The sequence below is a fragment of the Strix aluco genome, chromosome 17 (assembly GCF_031877795.1).
Source record: "Strix aluco isolate bStrAlu1 chromosome 17, bStrAlu1.hap1, whole genome shotgun sequence".
Classification (NCBI taxonomy): Eukaryota; Metazoa; Chordata; class Aves; order Strigiformes; family Strigidae; genus Strix; species Strix aluco.
The window spans coordinates 275,331-299,822 of record NC_133947.1 but is presented as its reverse complement, the minus strand read 5'-3'; the positions used below and the strand labels follow the sequence as shown (position 1 = coordinate 299,822).

The 24,492-nt window shown below is 52.5% G+C and overlaps 1 protein-coding gene across 5 annotated transcripts in view; it reads right to left on the bottom strand.

Moving 5' to 3' along the window:
* Nucleotides 1-24,268, bottom strand: part of CDH22 (cadherin 22) — an 83,431-nt gene extending 59,163 nt beyond the window's left edge. For all 5 annotated transcript variants that reach the window (XM_074842996.1, XM_074842998.1, XM_074842997.1 and 2 more), the window contains exon 1: nt 24,093-24,268. The gene's annotated coding sequence lies outside the window, so the exon portion shown is untranslated. The remainder of the gene's footprint in view (nt 1-24,092) is intronic.
* Nucleotides 24,269-24,492: the final 224 nt, after the last annotated feature.

Here is a 24,492-nt window from a genome sequence, read left to right as displayed (position 1 = left end):
AGCCCTGTTGCATCCCAGCTCTCCACAGAGCAGCTCCTGCACCGAGAGGAGGGTCCCGCTGAGCACACACGGGCTGGGCTGTCGTTGCTGTAGGAACCACAACCTTGTGTTCAGTCTCAGCCATTATGGTGCTTTTTACATTTAACAGATTTCTCCTCTTACTGCCACGTCTGAACTAGTGTGGTCCGCTGGCAGCTGTGTCCCGTGTCTGAGGTTCAGCTGCGCTCAGCTGAGCCATTTGCATGTTCTTCCCACGGGCAGCAACAGAGACGGCATAACCCGACCTGCCTCGATGTGCCTCCGAGACGCTCAGGTCCCAGACTGCGAAGCCCAGCTATACAATCTACTGCGAGCTCCAGCCCTCCGTGCCCAGAGCCACCCAGAAACACCGACCCACGGACACATCTGTGGCAAGGCTCATTGCCACAAACCAGATTCTTCTCCTCCACCCATGAATTCTCGGCCTGTTTCTCTTCTGTCACAGGTTAATTAAGGCCACGGCTAGGGTCAGTGTCATGTCTCTTCTCACTGTGCACCCCTTTCTTTCTGGCTGTCACATCGCAGACCTCTTCCAGAGGCAGCGGACCCAAGAGCCTCAGGTCCTGCTTGTGCCCTTGCAGCAGCAGGATTCAAAGCACCCCAGGGCTGCAAAGCACCACAGAAGGTCCCGTGCACAGGAACCAAGACTAGCACATATATTTCCCCACATTACTGAAGACCTTTCACCAGTAGCTGGAAGTGCAAGTTCTCTCTGCCACACATGAGCAGCGGAGCCATAAACAATGAGCGGGAGCTGCTGCTGTACAGCCAGAACCAGGCGCAGCAGCGCAGCGTCCCAGGCCGGCGGCACCGTGGGGCTGCAGGGGTGCAGCATCCACGGGCCGGAGCACCCAGGCACTGGCAGGGCCGGGCAGGGTTTGTGCACGCACCGAAACACCAGGCTGGCACCAGCACGGGCCCAGGGCGATCCCTTTTCTCCTGCTGCTCTCCCATCCCTGCTTCCCAATTACCAGCACAACCCGGCCCCTCCCCACAAGAGCTTGTGCAGTTCGTCGGTGTGTATTTGGCACAGCCATACTGTACATCATGTTGACAGTAGAAATTACATCCTGAGCTTATGTTTTACACTGTGCTCTGTCAGAACTCACCGCAGCCCAGTGATCAGGACAAATTGAATAGCATCCCGTCCGTGTCAATATTTATTTCATTTTACAAATGCAGGCTGATGCAGGGGAAAGTAGGCAGGGGGAGGGGGAAGACTCAGGCAGGCAACAGCACAAAGATAGCACTGCCTAACACATCACAATCCTACACCTCCAAACTGCACTATTGCCCCAGACGGCTGCAGTCCCAGAGCCAGGGCAGCAGTGCCCTGCAGCTCAGGGAGGGGTGATGCCAACCAGAGGCTCCATGAGTGCCCTGGGAGCTCACGCGGTGCTCCCTGTGCCTGCCGCTCCGGTGGAAGGACTGCCACGCCAATACTGCTCCTCTGAGACAGGCCCTTATAATCAGCAGAAAATGCAGAGCTCCCCATCAGCTACAAAAGATGCAACAGAGCAGAAGGAGAGCCCTCCCTCCTCCACCCCAGCTTGCTGCCTGACCCAACGCAGGCCTGCATGCACTGCCCTGGGTCCTCAGCACCGCCTGGTAGAGCTGCACAAACTGCCTGCACCAGTGTCAGGACTACTCTGTTTGGAACAGTCACAAGGATGCTACAAAAGCTGCTGAAGGTAAGGCAAGAGTAAGGCACTGCTTGTGCCACCCTCGGGAACGCAGAGCCACAGAACAAATACCAAGCACAAGAGAGGATCTCCCTCAGGCTTGGGCCTCCTCCTGCTCTTCCATGGCATACCCACGCCCCAAAGGACACAAGGAAATGGAGGCTGCAGCAGGAAGGTCGCTGGTCAGAGGCAATAGCTCAGTCCTGACCCCTGTGCTCCTGGGCACGGCCCTCACCGCTCAGTTAGCCACCCGCAGAATGAGCTCCAACTGGCAGTACGAGTTACCTGGCTCCACACCGTTACCCAACAGAGACAAGGAAGAAGCAGACAGCAGCGCAGCAGGGACAGTCTCCAGGGAGGGGCTGGCAGTTGCTTCCAGCACTTGCATGCAGAAGCCCAACCTCACAGCTGAGAACGGGGAGCTCGTGGACTCTCGTGCTGCTGGACAGTTGCTCCTCACACCGCACTCTCCCCTGGCTTTCCAAGAGCAGAGAATGCAATGACAAAGGGGGCTGGGGGAGAGCTGTGGCATGCCTGCATCTCAGGGCCTGCAGCTGGTACTTCACCACAGTCACAAGGAAGCCACGTTGGTCCAGCAGTGTTCTGTCAGCTTTGGCACTGAGCACAGCTACTACACAGGGAGGGTGGAGAGAAGAGCACAGGGAGATGCAAGAGGCAGGTTGGAGATGTACGTAGAGCACAGACACAGCCTTGTCAGTGGTTTGCAGTGCTGCTTCCAACAGGCAGGACTACAGCATCTTTGGAGACGACACAGGACAGGAGTCAGACACACCAAAGCTCTTGCCAGGCTCCCCAGTGAGCAGGCAGACATGCCTCATTGTTACAGGGGCAAGAAGAGCACAGCTTCACGCCAGCTCCTTCCCCAGACATACAAGTCTAACTGGAGACCCTCTCCAAACAGCAGAGACCTCCAGCACCAGCCAGGCCCCTCCATTCTCTGCCCAGCACCTCCCAACCCCAGTGTGCCTTTACCTGAGAGCTCAGAGGGTGAGCACTGGGCCCAGCACCATCCACACGTGCCAGCTGTGTCAGCTGTAAGGGAACAGCTGAGGCCACGTGCGAGCACCACAGCAGCTCTGGGGACCAGCCTCATGCCAGCTCAGAGTCTGCATCCACAGGGAGCCCACGCGCCTCACACCCGGGAGCGTGGGCAGCGCAACAGCCCAGCCTCAGACAGACCTCACTGGGAGACGGGGCAGCAAAAGGCCTGCAATTACTTCAACAGCAATTTTTCTGTAGTACAGCTACCGTGCAGCACATGGTGTGTAACCACGTCTCTTCCCGTTAAACAGAATTCAAATTGGCTTAATGCTCCCCTTCCCGGGAGAAGGAACAGGCTGGCTGGAGCATGCTTCCAGTACCTGTTGTATGGCGGTAATACAAGCATGGCAAGGCTGCTGCAAAGCTTTAAGACGGTTCATAATCTCCAGGCCTAGGGCTAAGACATGAACTCAGGCTCTCTGGAGCTCACTTTCTCTACTAGATATTGTAAGACAAGATGAGGCAAAGACACTTTTTTTTTCTTTTACAAACTTCTTGAAATCTAGAGACGAGGGAGGAGGCAATCCTGCCAGACATAAGATATTACCAACCCCAGACTAGGTCACATCACAAGCGTGTCACATGCAAGCATCCAGCATCCCACACACTGCCTCTGACAACACACCCCAGTTCCACACCAACCCTGGACCACTGCACCATGGCCAAGCATCCACCTATATCCCCATAACTTCCCACAGCTCCTTCCTAGCATCCAAGAGGCATTTTATGATCACCCCTTTGGACTGGACAACAGAATAGTCAGAGCATCCAGCCCTCAGCCCCACAGAGAGTGCTGTGCAGATTTACACCACCAGGGACCAACACCACAACCTGGCTGCTGTTCCAGTTCCCTCCACACCACTGCAGCACCCACAGTCACCATAAACAAGTGTCTTTGGCTGGAATACATTAACATGCATTGCTAATTCAGCAAGGGACATCAGCACTGGTGAAAGCAGTGTGGGATGCCCACTCGCATCAAGACCAGTTATGATCACAGCCACTGCACTGCAAGTTCCCCTCCCACAGCAGATCCCATCAGTGATGTGGCGTTGAAGGCCCAATGTTTGGATACAACAAAGCTGGACAATGAGTCAGAATACTGTGGCGCCACAGAGAGCAATTGCAAGCTAGATCAGTTTTCACCACTGCAAGCTCTGGAACCCCCCTAGCACGCCTCTGCTGACATGCACTCTGCAGATGGCATACTCTAATTCAGTGCCCTCTCCAGAATCTTGGCACATTTTGCCAATCAAGTAAGAGATGGCTAGAGATATTGATCTGGATGACACACAGCATCACAGTGCATACAAATGCTGGTGATAAGTGGCCAAGAGATTCAAAACTGTAGAGGCTTTTGAAAGAGGATATTTAAATTACTTTTATTTTTACTTATACAGTGAAAGGCTTGAGTAACCACAGTTACTGGATGAACATATCCCAAGTGCAGGTTCAGACTGTGGAAAGTAATGTTCGATAGCAATCTGCCTTTCAGCAAGTCTTCAGCCCTGATACAGAGCACAGAAGACAGGCACATAATGATAAAATCAGGTTTTCTCAGTAATGTCACTCTAGCCTCAGCTTTGACAACCGGGCAGAAAGCCCATTATATCTAGTAAAAGTTTAGTCAAGCTCATTCTTGAAGTAAATCTCTGGGTTTCCTCTTTCTGTTGCCTTGGAATTATTCTCCTGGAAGGGGACTTCTTCCTCTGCTGCTTTTCTCATATAAACCTGCACACAATCCAGGTAAAGTTGTTTTTCCAGAGGAACTTCTACCTACATAAATGCTCAGGACTATGACTAAACACCCATTTTCTCCTTTCTTTTAAAGTTGTTTCGAGTTTAATTATTGTCCCCTTTGACGCTGCCTTGAGAAATTCTAACAGAAGAGTGCAGCAACTGTCAGAGCAGGAGCTATTCACAACCTTTTGACTTCTCCTGTTCAGTGACTTTCTGCTGTCAGACACACTGGGAGGAACAGTATTTGTTAAAGCTCTCACGCAAGCATTGTTTGGAAAAAATTATTTTCAAAGTTCAGGAGATTTTTTTTCCTCCAAATCTTCTTTGGTCCAAGTTTCAAAGAAATTTTAATTGCAAAGAAAATCTCAAAGTCTGCCTTAGGGGAGAGGGTTTTACAGCCATAACGGTCTCGCTCTGCCGCAATTCTTTTCCAAATATGGAATTTTCATGCCTTGTCTATGTGAATACAATACTTTTAATTCGCCTTTAAAAACAAGCTCTGAGAGGCGGTGGAAGCAAAGGCATCTTCCTGTGGCCCTCAATACATATATGATTCCCTCTGCCCAGGCCTGGGAGAAACCACCTCCAAGCCAAGAAGGAGCAGAAAGTACCGAGCCCCTCTGTGCCCAGCGCAGGTGCAGGCTGGGTCGCAGCTAGCAGCACTGGGCAGAGTGGCTGCGCCAGCAAAGGCAGCATGTCTGCACCAGTCCCCAGACAAGCAGCCGGCTGACCACAGCTCTTGTTGCTCTGACTGACCAGGCAGAGCAATCGGCCTCCATGACAAACCGCTGTCCCAGCCGAGCATGCAGAATCTCTGTCTCGGAGCACCCAGGAGGCAAGTCAGACAGATGGGAGGAAGCACAGCCCCAGAGAGGAGTGCTGTCCATGCCTGGAGCCTAGGACCTGCTTGACCCCAGACACAGCAGCTACAGCTCTGCTGGGCCACTTGTGGCTTCCCCTTTCCGAATTTCACCCTCCCAGCCCTCGAGCACACCAGGTCCCTTCCCACCATTCAGCACAGGGACCGCGAGTGCTTGCGTGGCCCATTACACACCAGCTCTGCCAGCCCCACACCAGTCCCTCCTGCTCCTTGGCCATTCCCGTTGCTCCCCTCAGGATCCTGCTTGCTGCAGTTGTGCATGCACTCAGCACAGCTGCAAAGGAATAGCAGCAGCAGCTGTTTCCCTCCTGTTTCCCAGAGGGGAGGTCTCCCTAGCTTCACAAACCCCCAGTCAGCTCCAGAGGCAGAAGTCTCTGACACCCAAGCGACAACACAGCACCAGCAGGCACTGGCCTCTTCATCCCTCTCTGCCAATTCAATGCAGTGCTAACGCCTAGGTACCCAGCAGCTCCGGCCCAGCTGGACACACAGACACCAGCACAGAGAAAACACCTGCAGCACAAACTCATTCTGCCACCCCACCAAGCCCCACACATCAGGAACGCTGGCATCTCTGACCTGGTGGGAGAGAGAAGGCTGATCCCAAGGGATGATTCAGAGGATCACAGGCAAATCACTCTTTCCTGTGAACCCATCAATCTGCCTGAAGTGGTAGCAAAAAAGCAAAACAAAGCACTTGGAGGGCTCAGATCCGACGGGCATGGCTAGCCTTTCCTTTGCATAGGAAAGCTGTACGCTGCTAAGCACTGTGCGAGCCAGGGCCCACCAATCGCTTCAGCAGAGAAAGGAAACACAACCTATCTGTCCAGCTTCTCAAGGGCTTGTGAGCAGAATCCTTAACAGAGGCAGAAGAGTCAAGTTCTCAACAGCTGAGGGGAGACAAAAAAAAAAAAGAGGGGAGACACAAAAACCAACCAAACAAAAAAGAGAAGCCTCATTGCCACAAGCCCAAATCTGATTTAAAAACTGAAAGGGAAAAAACAAGCAATGAGTTCAGTCATGACTTGGCAGAAAATGATGAGGGATGCCATGTAGGAAGCAAAATCCATAAATGACAGGAGATTATCTTAGTCAAGGCTACTGCAGGAAACTTTTGAAGAACAGGACCAAGCCAGGAGACTGGCCAAACAGAAACGGGAAGTCAGTGCCAAATGGGCATTAACACCCAGGTGAAGCTGAAAAAAAGCACATGAAGGAGACCCTGTCTCTAGAGACAATGCCTGCAGCAATGGACACTGACCCAGCCACCACGCTTCCAGCACATCCTTGCCCCAGGCTTGGCACCATCAGCAGAGAGAGCAGCAGAGGTCCTTGGCCCACACAGGCCAAGGGTGAGCGATGCTGGTTAGGGGGGAGATGTCTTCAGACAGAGTTCCTCCTGCTGTGGGGAGAAAGCTCTAGAGCTCAGAGCAGGTCTTTAATTTTAGGATCTGGATAGATAGCTGCATCTGAAAGTCATCCCCTTACAAACACCTCGTACAGTCAGAAGTTGCATTTGCAACAGCCTCTCATCTTTTATGCCCCGCTGCCTCAGAAGGAGCCAGAAATGCTCCCACGCAGCAGGGCAGAGAACGCCCACAAGCCTCCACCACCAGAGCTGATCCCCGTGGCACAGCCCAAGGACACACAGGAACCACCATCACTCCCCCCCTTGCCTCCTGCTGCCACTTCTTTGGGCCCCAGAGGTCACCAGAGGGGACGGACGACTGCCAAAACCAGGGTGAGTGAAATCAAAGCTGACAGCCCAGACAAGTGGTCATCTGGATAGGAGTCAAAGGACAGATTAAAATAAAAAAGACCCAAAATGGAATTCTTACACTTTGACAAATGTGGAGGGAATTAGGTTCTTTTAAGCAAATGTTTGGCAGATGCATGAATTATTTATCATTCAATATTGTGTGATTAAACGGAAAATTGAAGATGTTCACAGCTTTCTTGTCTGCAACTTTCCACCTCTTGTGAAAGTCTCCCCAAATTCCTACAGAGAATAACAAGTGGGTATTATACTGAGCCAGAAGGGTTTAAAGAAACTTCCTTCAATTTGCTGCTCAGGGTTCAAGGTCAGGCTCAGACTCAGTTCTCTGGTTACATAAATGCGATGGCAGGCACACATCACTTTTGGGAAGGTCTCTCTGCTGGTCACTCTTCTTCCCTATATATTTTAATCCTCTTGGCACTTTTGGCCCTGGAAATCTCTCGGTCCTCACGACAGGAGACATGTGCCTCCTTTTTACAGAATGCACGAGACCAGGGAAGTCTCTTCCTGTGGCAGCACACTGTCATTTTGAGACTAAGGCCAACTCAGCACAGGATCACCCACACTGAAGTGGGGAGGTCACAAGGGAGGACAAGAACAGTGAAAAGCAGGACAAGACCTGGGGGACATGCAGCACAGATCTCAAACCTGCAGCTTTAGCAGTACTTTTTTCCAGCGTAACAGGACAATCAAGTTGTGCACAGCCCAGAGTAGAAGCAGGCACCAACTTTCTGTTGCAGGTACCTTAGGTCAAAAGCAGCCTCAAGAGGCAAGTGGCTTCTGCAGCATCTCAGGACAAGGTCTGCTGCGATAAACAGTTGTCAGAAAGGTGGAAGAATGAGAGTAATTAGTCTCTTTAATGCCAATTTCAGCCTGATCTTTCACACTTAAGAAAACTGTTACAATGATTTTTCTTATTTTTAGAAGAGCTCATTAAATAAGAATTAGAAACAAGATAGTATAATAGATAAGAACATTATTTCTGCAACAATATCCTGCCAAAATCCACCTCTCTGCATCTGCACTCCTCAGCCACTCAGGCTACCAGACTTCCCCTCCAGCATCCGTGCGGCAGCCAGAGCACCATGCCAGCACACATCACTCCCAAACACAGTCATCACCATCAACCACCACCACCTGAGCAATACTGTCCTGCCTAAACACAGGCTTTTCTGGCATGTGGAAGAGGCTCCAGCCTCAAACCTTCCTGGCCTCCAGAAATTCCTGAGCAAACACAGTGGAGAGAAAGGAAGGAATCTTGGTACCACAGAAATTCAGGAGACTGAAGCTGAATGCTGCACAGCCTCATCCCCCAGACAGAAAGCAAATATGCTTTGCTAAGATGCAGCATTGCTCAGAAAAATCCACCACAGCTGGCAGAAATACGTGGTAGCTGAGTGTCCTACACAGGTAGCAGGTTCTGGCCAAGTCTATTTGAAAGTCTGCAGCTCCAAGAGGAGCAGAGCAAAAACTGAGCCACCACACACCCCTCAAGGCTGCCTCAGGCAGTCAGAGCTCTGCTGGGTCCCTCGGGCTGCACTTTGAGCAGAAACAGGCCAGTAACGAGCCGGTGTTCTTGAGAAAGGGCACCAGAGCTTCACAGGCCCAAAGGGCCTCTGGAACGTCCCCCAGGTAGGGAGTCATTCAAAGCAAAGCCCACCTACCCCTCACAGCACAACCAGGAGGCGTTTGACCCCTTTCCTGGGCCAGGCACCTACACGCTGGAGCGGATGGGTGAGACCTCTGAGCCAGCAATCCTCACAGCACACCGCTCACCAGCCAGTGGTAGAGGAAGGCTTGCTCCAACCTATAACAGACCAAAAGATTATGACCTCCTTGTAGGCAACTCGCAGACAACATCAAGAGGTTAAATTTTGCATTCAATCATTAAATTATAGATGCATTATTTATTTGGAATCATTTGCTTCATTCTAATTACATCACCTCTACTAGCTCCTGATGATGCCCAGCATTTGGAGTCATGTCCCAGGAGTCAGACCCTGTCCAGAGCAACATGAACCACAACTGCCAGCACCACAGCTCAGCGGCATAAGTGCTATTTCACTTCCCCAGAAAAAACAGACAGGTTTTGATAAAAGCTGCTCCCTGCCTTGCAGACACCGCAGTCATGTATACTCTGAATAGCCAACATTGGCACTCCATTGGCACTGCCAGACGCCCAGAGGGGGCTGGTGAAACCAACTATTGTCCCCCAAGGGCTCACCTGGCAGATTCAGAAGACACTGGCACAGTTCTCTTGCATTCCTCCCACCCCAGACCTTCTTGCACTCGCAACCCAACCTCCCTGCTGCAGGAATAGGTAAAAGGTAAACATCACGAGTTTGTGCCAAATCCATCAGCCAGGTTAGTGCTGGCCCTGAGCTCGTGGCCCCACCAAGCAGTCCACACTGAGGCTGCCAGGGCAAACAGCTCGGTGAAGAGAATCTGCATGGAAACTGGCCTCCCCCCAGGGCAATGGCCCCTTCTCCCCCTCCCTGCCACAGCCCCGAACATTTCACCTCTACCCCTCCAGGCACACAGAGGAGGGCAGAGATGCTCCAATACCACAGCTGAGCAAGCAAAAACCAAGCAACAGTCAGAAGAGGGCAGAAATCCCTTTCCCTCGAGGGACCAGTCCCTCAGGAAGAGGGCTGAGTCCAGATGAGAACCCCTGGGGACAAGGATGGGGAGGCTGTCTCCCCCAGGGCCTTCTGTGGCTGAACACATGGCTGCACTACAGACAAAACTTCACTTGAATGCAAAACCAGAAGCTTTTAGCATCCTGTCTGGTAGAATAAATTTTTATATCCTTCCATGCCCGGTAAATTCTGTTCACAGAGAACAAGAAAAAAGGAAGTAAAAGCCTTAATAAATGCTGGAAGAGCAGGGAGCTCACACCAACTCTCAGCCCAGAGTAGCTCCTGGATAATCTAGGCAATAGTTTATTTTTCTCTCCAGTATCATTTTCCCAGCTTGATCTCTACTGTCGCAGTATGATGGTTTCACCCCATTAGCCTTGCTTAAAAAAGTGATCCCAGGACTGTGAGTGTTATTGCCCACATAAATCAGGAGGCTTTGAATACGGAGCACCTTTAAATAAACAGCTGATGGAAGTGAAGTTCCGGGATCATTATTAATAGCTTTTCATTTCTGTGTCCGCTGTGCTGTGACATTCTTTCCCAGCAGAAAGCCTCCGCTTCCTATCCCCAGTACATCTGATCCCATGAGTCCTCCAGTCAGAATGAATGACTGTACCTTTGTGTTAATTGCATAGCCCGTTCCACAAACTGAATACTAATACTAACTAGCAAGAGGAGGAGACTTTGCAGACCAGGAGCAATGGGACAGTCTGAAGAAAGGCAGGCCAGCCCTGTCGCCTTCCCCCGTGCAGAGGTGAGGAGTGTGGGTCTTCTCGCCTCCCCTTAAGGAAGGGCAGATCCTGGCTCTTCCCACCCACACCAGTAAACAGGTGACAAGGCTTCTGTCCTGCCCAGGGAACGTGCCCTGTACTGCCCAGACAGACACCGGCCTCCCCTACTCTGCCAGCTCCATCACACTTCTCACGTGCCCCCACAAGCAGAATGACACCTGCCGGCAAACAACTCCCTGCTCAGTCCAAAGGGACACAGACCCTTGGAGAGGCAGCCACCACAGAGCAGCTGCAGCAGTACTTAGAGGTGCTGTTCAAAGACTTTACCTGGCCAGGTCCAGTTTATTTTTCACTAGCATGCCTTGTCAATGGGGGAATGACTTTCCTCCTCCACCTTCAGCTGTTAGGGTCTCTCCTGAGAGCTGCAGGCAGGTGCAAGCAGCCCAGAGCAGATGAGAGCTCTAAATGCCATGGGCAGATCCAAGGGCAGCAACAGCTAACACTGGAGAAGGGCCCATTCCCCTCTCTCAGGGTGACAAGCCTGGGATGGGACTCAACACCTCATCAAGAGGGACCCTGACCACCTGCTCTGGGAGCCCGCTGCTTTGCTGTCTGCTGCCAGCACTGACATACAGGAGCTCCCAGCCTGGATTCCCAAAATCTTTGTGCCTAGGACCAAAGCAGAGTTGCTGGTGCTGCTGCTGTGTCTGCAAATGACATCATCCCCCAGGTCTGTGGCTCAGAAGAGAGACCAAGTTTCTCCTTGCAAAGGGTGTTCAGGCTCTCCGAGCCACTGTGCCCAAAGAAAGGAGCAAATGTTCCTGCCGGCAGCCAGTCCCAGTACAGCCACTAATGTAAGTGCAAGTAAAAAGGCTGCACAGTGGCCAATGGGCTTTACGGCCTCCCGGCTCTTTCTGCCCTTTACTGCAGAGACAAGAACTGAGGGTCCTACCGCTACACCCCACCCCGTTTCATTTTACTGCTCTTGAGTAATGACACCACACATGGGTCATGCTGCTCAAAGACAATACACAGGGTAAGCAAATAAGCCAAAATGGCCTGTTGCTTCAGTGACCTTTGCTGCGTACAAATCAAAAGGGCTGCAGACAGCAGCAAACTCCAGGAACAGGTGATGGCTTTTTGTTTTACTGCCTCCTGCTTGCTCTTTCCCAAATCCAGTTCTCAGCAGGGAGGTTCAGGACACGAGCACCGACACAGGCATAACAAAAGGTTCCCCTATGAGAGAGCCAAAGCGGAAGCAAGCATCAGAAAACTGTGGAGTGTGGCTGAACAAAACTGAAGGAGACCACTACAGACAGAATGCACATTTCCTAGAGGACTTTAAGAGGAAAAAAAATAAAGTGTTAAATCTGTCTCCTGATTTCAGAGTCCTCCCCATGTAGAGTCTGAATCATTGATATCATGATGGACTAGCACAGCAGAGCCATGTCCTTATGACACATCAACAAGAACACCTTAGGTTTCTGGGTATGATTCCACAAGCCAGATACAACACTTGCTTCCCTCTGCAAGAAACTCTGACCACTTCGTCAAGTGAAAAAAAATATTTTTGATTCCTCCTCCACCCCCTCCAGTGTTGTACTTGCAGACTCTGGACCAGCATCCAGCAGCCACATAGGACCTTTAAGCAAAGGAAATGTAGTGGGCACCACAGATGCAAAACAAGACAGCCTCAGTGTGCCACTAGAAACGCTGCTTTCCAACCACCAGACTTCAGCATCCTATTGAAGCATCAGCTCTCAGCAGAGGCCAAATGTGCAAATTGCAGTTGAAAAGGAGAACATTTCTGAAAGCTCAAAACACGTGAACACAGCAGACTAGAACGGAATCTGCTAGTAGCTTCACTTTAATGTCACCAAACCAATGGCACAATGAGGAAGGGACAGACTGGGAGCTCTGGGAACAACCATTCTGCTCAGCACAAGTGATACAGGGAGATTAATTGGCCAATTCCTCAATTAGGCATAAGGGTTCAGGGCTTTGGTCTAAAACTCCATCAAACAAGACCAGCATCTTCACTTCTGACATTCTAGAATGGACACAGAGCACAGTGTGGGGTTTTGTACAGGTCATATTTCACAATCAAGCCCTTTGCCTCTGCCAGTCCTGGCAATAGTGAGACTATGAGAATCTTCTCTCTCCAACACACAGGCTTTGAAGGGTCTTTCCTGATATATCTGCACAAAGCAGGGACCTTGGGGCCTTGTATGTAGGTTCTAATGTTATTATTATCAAAAGGAATAAAGAGGGACACGGTGAAGTAAGAGGCAGCAAAGCAGCCCAGGGAACAAAGGGAAAAAGAGAGAGAGAGATTACAGTAGCAACAGGGAGGACAGAAAAGCAAATGGACAAAGTGCATGTGAAAGAATAGAGCCAAGGAGAGATACGCATACACGTGAGCAAGTAGGATTGTGCTGGGACACGTGAGTATGCATGCATGCAGGAGGGGGCATGGAAACCCACACAGGCAGGTGCAGTCATCTGGAGCTCTGAGTCCTTCAGACCCACGGCACAGCTGCAGCCTCCCGCTGCTTCAGCAAGGGGCCTCCCCTGGAATGCCCCAGTGCACACGCAGGACTCCCATCACCTAATTCTCCCCACCCAGCATGCAGCCCGACACCACTCTGTACTGGTGACAGTGAAAGATCTTCACAACCAAAAAAATAGAAAGAAGCTGGCTCTGAGTACCCCCACCAGGAGTGCCCACCCTTTCCCCAAAGCAGTTCCATGCTTGAGAGCGGGAGAACCGGCAGCACACATGTACACAGACACACTCCCACCTTCCCACATGAAAACACAGCCTTCTCATCCTCACATACCTTGTCCATTTGCATCCTGCGCTCTCTATCACTACACTGCAGACCCTTGCTGTCTCTCCCTCTATTCTCCGGGCTGTTTCACTTCCTCCTCCCTCTCCACACTCCTCTCTAGCTCATTTGATGACAATCACATTAGAACTCATGCACACAGTCCCAACGTCCCTAGCGTGTGCCCGAGCAGGACAGATCCATCCAGAGCCCTCCAGCCCCAACTCAAGCAGCCAGATGCCAAAGTGCTGAGATTCTGAATTGCACAGGCACCCTTACTCCAGCCACACTACGCCACTCCCCTGCATGCTGCCATGACAGCCTCCAGGCCCTGCCACTCCTAAAACCACGGGAGGTCAACACTGGACTGGCTGAAGTCAACTGGGAGCACTGCAATGCAAGCGCGCTCCTTCCCGTCCTCCCCTCCAAACAACCACCCTTCTCAGGCTGCTGGGCTGGCAGTGGCCTCAGGCGGAGTTTGGGCATCCAAAGCCAAGCAGTGTCTGGCCAAAGAGCTGTTCTTCCCCATGTTGGACTCAGCTGTACACATCTCTTGCCACTCACCTCTCTCATCAGACCTCACAGTGAATTGACACCAGAACTCACACCTGAACACGCAGTCACTGTGGTTCAAAAACAGAATAGCAAGACACAGCTGCCCTGAGCAGGGCTGATACCAAACTTCTGAGAGGTTCAGGACTGAGCCAGACACAAGCACTGCGTCTGTGCAGTCCTCAGCCCTCCATGGTGGGTGCACCAAAAGCATTAGCTCGGGACACAGCTTTCCTCACCTTGGTGCACAGAGACACAGATAGAACTCACACACAAAAACATGTAAAACATATAAACTTATCAAACACTTCACACACTGGCTAGAAAAGGAGAAAGAAAAACTGTCATTGCTATTTCTAAATATACTTGGGAGGCACCAGATAGCACAGTGATGGAATAGATATAAAAAAGAGAGAGATGAGTCTCAGTACCAGCCTTTGATCACTCACAAGGGAAATGCACGTGCTGCCTTGTGGAAGCCAGGACCAGACATTGTGTCCTACCTCTGCCTAAGCCCAGCTCAGCTGTGGTTTAAAGAAAAGCCCTCCCAGCCTGGTGCTTTATGGTCCCTCCCTCTCATTTCTATTTCACAGCAGCTTTTCACAACCAGGACAGTGCTTGGTATAAGCAACACAGACTCAGCTGCAGGATGTTCTGCTTCTGGGACAGCCTAAGGTTTGGAAAAGGCCTCCCTAGAAGCACCAAACCTGACGAGCCTGTGCCCAGGAATGGAAGGGAGATATTCAGCAGCAGCCACAGATCCTGTCCTGCCAGCTCCACCTCTGTGACAGACTGCAGCTAATTTTCACCAGCTGAGCTAGCAGCTCACTGCACACATGCAACCCTTCTCCATGAGGCTTGCTTGCCAGCACTCAGTTGTCTCTCTAGCTTCTCACAAAAACCACGCCTGGCAGCATTGCAGGCAGTCGCATGCCTCTGCCCAGGACAGTTTGTGTGCACCTTTGCCATCAGATCCACAGGACAGAGGCCACATCTCCCACTGCACTGCCCAGGTCTAACAAGGGCTCGTTTGCAAAGGGTACCAGGCACCTTCCTACAGCGCAGGCACCCCAGAGGGGCATGCAATAAAAGGTGTTTGACAGACCCTGTACTGGGTCTGGCTGGGATGGAGCTGATTTGCTTCATAGCAGCTCATGTGGTGCTGTGTTTTAGATTTGTGACCAAACAACGCTGGTAACACACTAATGTTTTAGCTATTGCCAAACAGCGTTCACACAGTATCAAGGCCTTCTCTGTTTCTTCCCACATTCCCCCAGTAAATAGATTGGGGGTGTACAAGAGATGTGGAGGGAACATAACCAGGTGGATGACCCAGACTAACCAAAGAGATATCCCATGGCATCTAACATCATGCTCAGCAATAAAAAGGGAGAGGAGGGAGCTCAGGAGGGTGAGCCATCTTTTGCTCAGGAACTTGCTGGGCATCAATCTACCCATGGAAGATGGTGTTTGCCTTTGCATCCCTTGTTTTGTTTTCTTCCTCTCTTCTTCCACTTCTCCTTCACTTATTAAACCATTTTTATTTCAACTTGCCAGTTTTCTTCCTTTTACTCTTCCTTTCCCCTTCCCCTGCCCCAATGGGAGTGAAGGAGCGAGCAAGCAAGCAGTTAGTTGCGTGGTGCTTAGCTGCTTACCAGGGTTAACCCACAACAGTCCCAAAACACATGGCAGCACCACTGCAGGTTGTGTTCGCTGCTGGAGCAGAGGAAGTCAGACTGACCCTGTTCCAAATGCATTATCCAGAAAGCTGCAGCCATGGCACAGTGAGAAGCTGCCACTCTCCTTGCACAACATTTGAGCCTCAGTCCCGTGATGTGAGCTCTCATCATCTGTCCTGGAGCTGCCCAGCACCACCAGCTCATCCAGCTGCCATCACCTCCCAGTGAAGCATCTGCCCACCCATCTCTAATTCACCAAAGCACATCAGCACTCTAGGTGCAAAACCAATTCAAGCCTGAACTGATGGCTTCAGCATCCTTCCCAGCCAGACATGAGTCTCCCATTGCACAAAAACGTAAACAGCTTTTTCAGACAGAATCCATAAATGTTCACCTGTGTTTGCTACTCCATCTGGGGAGGGTTCAGTCCTTGCATTTCACTTCATGCCTCAATCGCTTTGTGGTACCAAGGAAGGGAGCAGCATCGTCTGCCAGCACAACAGTCAGTCCTCTAGGCAAGAGTAATGATTTCAGACTTCACAACCCCAGCTCCGGCTCACAAGCTCTTATCTGCCTTAGCTAATTCATTGCCAAGTCCTGGGCAAGGCAAAGCAAGGCCATGGCTACATCTGCAGGGTCGGCCACAGTCCCTGGCCACTCATCCCGCGGTCCGTGGAGGCTCACAGCTGCAGCCCTGGTCCATTGCACACCCACAGCTCGCCCACTGCCCACGGAACCAGCTGACCAAGGTGCTGCCATCAACCTCCACCATACCCGCCATGGAGGCTGTTCATGTCTTGCATGGCTACCAGAAGCTGGGCCAGATCAAACCCACCCAAGGGTCCACCCGAGAGGTGAACTTGGGTGGCCATGTGGAGAGGAGGGACTCTGGAAGGACATGGTCACTTCTCAGCCTCAGTGCGCTGAGCCATCGCCCAGTGGAGGATTCTAGTGTCACCTCTCACAGCACCTTTCAAATTAATTCGTTAATTGGCACGTCAGGCTGTGCATAGGAAACGAGGATGTATGGCTCCCTCTGCCGGCATGCGGCCCGAGGAGGAGCCCCACAGCCCCCACTCCTCTCCAAAACTTGGGGAAAAGCCAGGCTGGGGCCTGCGGCGGCGTCGGGCCAGGCCCTGGGGCAGAACAGGGCCGGGCCCTGGGGTGGCTTTGGACCAGGGCCTAGGGCAGGCCGGGGCCTGGGGCGGCTTCAGGCCAGGCCAGGGCCTGTGTCAGCTTCGGGCCAGGCCCTGAGGCAGGCTGCTGGCTGCGGCAGGTAGGGGCCAGGCCCTGGGGCCAGCCCAGCCGCGCACCTCAGCGGCGGGCACCGCCACAGCAGCTCTGAGATCTGGCACAGGACGATGCCCCAGCTCCTGTGCTGCGGTGCAGGTGAGGATGCCCAAGGTGCACCCTGCCTTTGGACAGTATTAGTGGAGCAGCAGCGCTATTGCCAAAAATATCATGCCATTGGGGAACAGCCCAGGAGGGCTGTAGCAAACAGGCATTCAGCTTGACTTTTAAAAGTTTAAGCAGGGTTGTAATTTCTTAAGGACTCTGCTGATGCTCAGCTATTTCTACCTGCCTGCTATCAAAAGGTTCATCTGTATTTCATAGCAGGAAAGCAGCCAAGCTCAGAAAGCTGGTAAAGTCCAGCTCCTGAAGGAACCCCTCACCTGTATGTGCTCAACCTTCTAAACTCCAGTGACAGGGGGAACAATTCCCTCTCCCACACATGCACAACACTGTCACCAACAGCCATATGCCTTGTCAGGACCATAACAACAGGGATGAAAGTGTGTTTTCACGCTGTTTAAAAAATGAAATAGTGAAAATCCAGAAGGATCCAAGGCCAAGGGTAACTCTGGAACTTGGTAGCAGGTGGGGGGGACAGTGTCCTGCCCCAGGTTAACAACGTTATTTGCTCACTTTTAGTATGTGCCCATCTCAAACTGCTCCTCTCTAGAGAGGGTGACAGCGTGCAGGTTGTGGAGAGGAGGAGGTGCTCTGAGTTTAGGAGCCACTTCTAATGACAAGGATTACTGGAGAAACAGCATTTTGGGGATTTGGGATTCCAGGAAGCAGCTGCAGTAGGAGCAGAGGGAGATAATCCCAGTGTGACAGACAGAGATGTGAGGAAGCAGGACTGGAGAAGGCAGTGGAGCATCCCCAGGCACACACAGAACTTACGGTCTTGCACAGGGCACCCTGCCCAGGGGGAACAGCCCTCCCACAGCAGGAAGAGGCTGCCAGAAAAAGGGCCTGGCCCAGGGCTCCCAGCACCGTTCTGTCCTGGGATGGCCAGACCCTGGGGTTTCTAACCCTCTGGGGGGTGGAGGATGTGTGCCCCAGGACACCCAACTCCAGTGCCTCTCGGGTGGGCACAGGGCCTCAGACCTTCCGTAAACTGGGATCTGCCTGCACACAGCTCCCGAGCGCCAAACCATAGGAAAGGGCAGCAGTGGTCAAGAAAGAGGCTCAGAGACAGATGGGTGCCACCCACAGAGGCTGTGCTGAGCTGGCAGGTGCTGCTGTGCACAGTGCTGGGGGACAAGGTTTCCCTGCTCTCCCTGGCCTCTGCCCGCAGCACACGGGGAGGGCTGCGTGCTCTAAGGTACTGGACACAGCTCATCTGCAAGAATGAGCTCTCTCCTGCCAGACCACTATCAGGACCTTATCATACGCTCCTGATCCAACTCAGTTTTGCAATCAAAACCTCAGGGAAATGCTAGCTTACCAAAGCAGTGTTTAAATCTTGTGCTTGTTCCTGCAGCTGCTGTTTCCAAACGTCTCACATCCTTGCTCTGCTGGGTGTACACACCTTTCCCCATCCATAGACACACTACCTCCTGCACCCACATTCACCCATAGGCTTCTGCTAAAGAGAGTTCAAAGCTTTTGAGGCTCTATTTATTGCCCAAGATGTTTCTATGGCGACTCCCTTCACATCCCATCATTGGCTGCAGAAAGCTTCTGGCCATCAACAGCTTCAGGTGAGTTGAGGGCCTCAAGCTTCAGGTCACCCGCAGTTGTTAATGCCACAAGCTGCAGTTAATTAGGAAGAGATTAACAACGCACCTGAAGTGGCAATGGTAAGTGAGGCAAGTAAAGAGGAGTGATCCCCTGTCTCCTTTCCCTTGATGCTCTCTGGAGCACTATAGCAGGGAGGAGCAACAAAGAGGGGTGGGAGGTATCTGCAAAAGGGTGCTGGACTAACAGTTCTGCTTTCATGATCCCCTGGAAGGACCTCCCAAACAGCAAGGCTCACACAACTGCTGCGGTCAGAGCCCAGGACCACTTCCCCTGAAGCAGGGGCTGGCACACCGCTGCCCAAGCCAGAGGCAGGATGCTCTCAGCTCTGCTCGGGTGAGTGCCTGCCTAAATGCTTCTACAGGGCAGCCGTGGATCCGCAGCTGTTGCTGACAAATACCAGGCCCAGCACCACGTCCATCGCACCCACAGCTTCCATCATCAGCCAGTCAGGGCCAAATTCAGCACAGGAACAGCAATGACTGAGCGTGTGAGACAGGCAACACTGCTCTGCTTGTGGAGCAGACCCTGCACACAACAGTTTGATAGGAGTGTTAATAGGCACCTTGCCCAGAGTCTCAGTCCTGCAGTGTGTGAGCTGAGGCACAGCTCTCACACAAGACCTGAAATTAGGAAGTGTAACACTGAGTCAAAACTGAACGAGCTCTGTTGGGCTTATTTTTCCAGGCTCATTGATGGTGCTGCCCGAGCCAGAGCGAGGGGCAAGGAAGTGAGTAAAAGCAGGGCAGCAGAACGGGGCACAGCACGCAGAGAGGAGGCAAGTGCAGGTTTCCCACAGACGAGAGAAGCAGGGCAGGACTGGGAACCCAGAGGAGTGCTGCCTTTTGTGGAAAAATGTCATTAAGTTGCAGTGAGTATTATAACCTTCACTTCTGTTTAGTGAGCTATCCAGAGGTGGGGCACCCAGCAGAAAGGAGACACTTCCTGAAAAGCACCTTGATTTTCTGCACTGCTTGTAGGTTTAGCAGCAGTGAATGATCCAGTCCAAACCCAGCCCTTGCGCTGGAGCAGAGATGGACCAGCTTTGGTCTGTCTGCCTTTCCTATGCCCAAGGGCACAACTACCCCCCCTCTCAAGAAGAACAATGCAGGGGGGCCTCAGTTTAGCAGGGTCTGTCCTCCACCTTTTGTTCCAAGAGGCTTCACGGGACCCCTGGGGAAAACTGCCTGCCCCAACCAGTACCAGTGCACGAAGCGGCTGGAGCAGAGGCTGGACCGGACCGCAGGGCATGGGCAGAGGCTGGGTCGGCTCAGCGAGGAGGCAGCAGAGCAGGCACTCTGAAACCCAAAGTTTGAAGATAAAGGCCATGCCCAGCCCACTGAGGCACAGGCAGCCCCAGACCAACCCACTCACCGTGAACAGTCTCTCCTCATGCTCCCACCTCCTACTAGTGTCATGTATCCCCGTCTGCCTTGCGTGCACCAGGTAACGTTAAAAGCAAAGGAAGCTCTACAGCTGCAGCGGGCTCCACACCCAGCTGCCAGCTACCACACGACAGTGCCCACAGTGTCCCACAGGCCCTCGAAGGAAAAAAGAAAAGGTGCTGTAATTCCTTCAAAGAGCTGGAGACATCCATTTGCAGGGAGAACTCAAACCATGCTGCAAGAGCATCACCAAGAAGACCCACAGGAAAAGAAAGAACATACACACTCTGCAGGCGTCCTGGCCAGCCTTGTGGGACCAGGGAGGCACAGAGATTGCTGAAGATGACGTCCACTTTTGCAACCCAGACACCACACTGCAGAACCACCACTAAAGTGCCATCCAGCAACTCTTTCCCAAGAGGGTTGGAGAACTATCTCCTCTCAGCCTGCAGCACAAAAGGCAATGAAAAGAAAGAAAAAGGGAGACACAGAGCCAGACTAAAGTAAAGTCTGGACTAGTTTCTGAAGACAGGGTTGTTGCAAAGGGTAAGACTGAAAATTACCGTAATGTGCTGTATTCTTTTCACAGACTTTGAAAATAATAAAAAGTGATGACTAAATGAAAAAGAAATTGTGATCTGCGAGGATGGGTCTCTGCAGTGGCTACTGGCAGGAACAGAGAGCCCCTCCACTGATCCCTCCCCAGCTCTCTGAAGTAGAAACTAACCCACAAACTGAACGCAACTGCAGATACAGAAGCTCCACAGGGCTGAGCAGGTAGCGGGCACCCAGCCCATGCCAGGTGAACGGGCGAGTCCCAGTCCAAAGCCCTGAAATGAGCTCCCCATATACCAGGTCTGCACAGGAGCAGGGGAGGTGGAGAGGCAGCAATCTACTGCCCAAACCCAGCCACACAGACCCAGCTTTTCTGCTGGAGAGGAGCAGGGACTGTGCTTCAGAAGCAGCACAGCTCACAGGGACACGCAGCCATGAGCCCTGCAGATGGTAGAGCAGCCAAATCCAAGAGGCAGAGCTCTGCAGCCTCACCTGCAGCCCAGGGCACAGCCACGCACAGATGTCACCCCAGGACAAGGTGGAATGGGGGAGCCCTGCCAGCTGGAGAGCAGGTGCCAAGGGTGCAGGGCAGGACCCCGGCAGGGCTGCCAACCGTCCAAGGCAAAGCTGGTTACGCCCTCCCCATCGGCCACCCTTCCCTGCAAAGAAATGCCATGGAATAAACTGGTGGTAGAGACAAGAGAGACCCAGGGAGCAGCAAGGTGCTGTACGCCATGTCCACCGACCACCTCAGGCAGGAATCTTGGTGGGACTCACACCCACCGAATCTTTACATGTAATTTTTCAAAAAAGCAGATCACTCAAAATGGCCTGTGCCTCAGGATACATATGGACTTATCTGCAGAGAAGTGTCATTGCTTGTACACCCAAACCGGTTGCATAACCACATGGTTAAAAGATAACGACACAAACTCATACATGGTTGCATTCTTATGTACAAATATTGTTTAGTGACATGATGTAGAAAGAACACAAGTATCACCACACTATTTCTTCTTCAATTTGTTTTTCTTTACTTTTCAAATATGGGCTTTCAAAATATAAAAATAATTACTTGAAAAATACGTAATTATACTTTAAAGGAATAACATCATATCAAATTCCACCTAAAGTCCAGTTTTGTTTCAAAGCTTCCATGAACAATCTAATCCTTCTAACAAAGTCCGTGGGTAGCAAAAGGGGTTTCAAGCAAACAAACATTCCCCCCATGATATTTGCAATCAAATTTTACTACTGCGGGCTAGTGATTAGGAGCACAAAAGTAAAATTTGCTATGAAAAAAGCCTGCTAGCTCAATATAATTTTCAAAGAGCAAAAAACCAAAAAGCTGATCAGACAATATATACAACAAACAGTAAATGATGACCCTATTCTGAGAATCCTTACACACAAGCAAGGAACTATGGATTTTTCAAATATGATATTGCATTTTAAATCATGAAAATATCATATTATTTGATACGGAGCTAGGAAAAATAGGATTTTAACTGTTATTTTTAACTGACTGACAGCCTTTCATTTTTTTTTTTTTTCTGGAGACCTGCTAGCTTCTTTTGAAAAAGAGTTTTTAAATTGACCTTGTTTCAGTAGCCACTTCACTGTCCTAGGTATGAAATCACCGTATCATATTATAAAGTGCCAATGCACCAAAAAGCAAAGGGCATATTTTTTTTTTAGGCAGGAACAAAGCTGGCTCTTTTCACCTATGAAACAGCACATACTTTTTCTTTCACAAGCCCACCAGTTTCAACATTGTATTATTCAGCAACCAGCATTTCATAGAGACCAAGCCTCACTTGCTCTGACCCCCACCTCACTGGAACAGAGAGATGTACGTGATACAAAAGTCAGTACAGAATCTGGGCCAGCTTATTCAGATTTCAGTGCTACACTCCGGGTACTGTCAACATTTTCAGGGATTTCATCAATGAGCAGCAGAACCACCCTTTGGCCTTGGTCACAAACAAACACAGTATCAGTACAGCAAAACCGTTTCAGATTCTTGTTTCCATTTCCCCCTGCTATGTGACACCCAAAGCCAGAGAAGCAATTTATTTTCAGCATTTGAAAACTGATGTAGCAGGATCATGATCTCCAACCCTGATAATTGTTTGCTGCAAACACTCCTTACCCTGTGCTCATGAAAGAGGCGGAGAGCATCCACCAGTCTCATAAGGGAAAACCTGGCAAAGCCTGGGCTCTGTCTGAGCTGGGCACAAGATCTACAATTACTGAGACTGCAGCTTCAGCTGTTCTCTGAACACGAGGTACTCCGAGGAGACAGAAACAGGTCCCAAAGAAACAGTCATAATCTGAGATTTCCTTGGTGGCGGGCAGGACCATGGTCCTGGCCGTCCTTGCCACGCGTGGTCTTTCAACAGCATCGCACCAGCCCGGGAGCAGGGACAGGGGGGCACATCTCCCCAGCTCCTTCCTCAGGCCATGCAGGCAAGCTCTGGAGAGCCAGAGCTCTGGTGGAGCCACCCTTCTCAGCCCTCTCAGGTCCAACGACTTCCCTGACTGTCCTAGGAAGTTAAGTCTGAACTCTTGAGCCTGCCTCTCCTCGCTGCTGTCTACACCTGGAACTGGTCTCGTCCGCGCACAAGATGAGCTTGGAAGAGAAGCCAACACAGACCTCCCCAGACTGCAAGGGATGTTACAACTGCCAGAAATCAAACACAAAAGAGAACCGAGGCATCTACTGCATCCCTCCCTCCCTCCCTGCCGGCACGGCGAGCGGCGGCAGGAGCCCGGCTGCCACGGGGTGGGCTCCCGGGCCAGCAGCTCCCAGCCTGGGCGAGCCGCTGCGGCCGGGCACGCAGGAGGAGCAGCCGCGGCTGCAGCACTTGCTCCCAGAAGGCCTGTGCACAGCCATTCGTGAACCACGTTTTAAATGAGGAAAGTGCTAGTTTTAGCACAGTTATTTTTAGTTTGTTGTTAGAAAAATGTGGCTGTGTAGAGAGAGACGTTACCCTGCCTGCTAGATGGGCTCGGGCGGGACTCCCCGGGCACATCCCCCAGCAAAGCCCCTGTGGTAAGCGGCGTGAAGGGCTCCGGTCTCAACGAGAAAAACGGGGAGGAAGGAGCCCAGAGAGGATGTTTTAAGATACCACCGGTTTAGGAAAGAGCTGCAGCTCTTCAAGCACCCGGGCGCTTCAGCTGACGGGAACTGCTGAGCCCCGCTGAGCCGCCGCCGGAGCCCCGGGTACCGCACGCGATGCCCGAAGGGCCACAAAATCTCCCGCTTCACCCGCCCCCCGACACCCCAACGCCCAAGGCCGCCACCCCGGCGCCAATGCCGGGACAGCCCGGGGCAGCGCGGCCGGGGGGAGTACGGCCGAGCCCCCCCCCTCCCCCCCGCGGGCAGCGCCGGCCCCAGCCCCGCCGAGCGGCGGCAAAGTTTGCGGCGCGGCGAAGGACGGAGAAGTTGGGCTCCCCGCGGTGCCCGCCCCGCCGAGCCCCCCCCCGCGCCCGGAGCCCCCCGCCCGCTCTCACCTGGGGCGGCGGCCGCGGCGGCCCCCCCGCGCGGGGCGATCGGCCTCCCGCCGCATCCTGCGCGGGGCGCGGCAACGAGCGGAGCCCGGCCGGCGGCGAGCGGAGCCGGCTGCTGGCACCGGGCGGCACGGCGTGAGGCGGGGGATGCATGTGCGGCGAGAGCCGCCTTCCTCCCCCGCGCCCGGCCTCCCCCCTCCCCGCCAGCCCAGCCCAGCCCAGCCTCTGCTGGAGACTCTGAGAATGCAGCGCCGGGTTCCCCTCCCGGGACCGGCCCCGGGGACCAGCCCTGGGCACCTCCCCGGCCCCGGGACGCAGGACCCAGCCCCAGCGCCGGCCCCTCGCCGCCCTCGGGACCCGCCCGGCCCCGGCCCGGGATGATGGGGGGCCGGCCCCGCCCTGC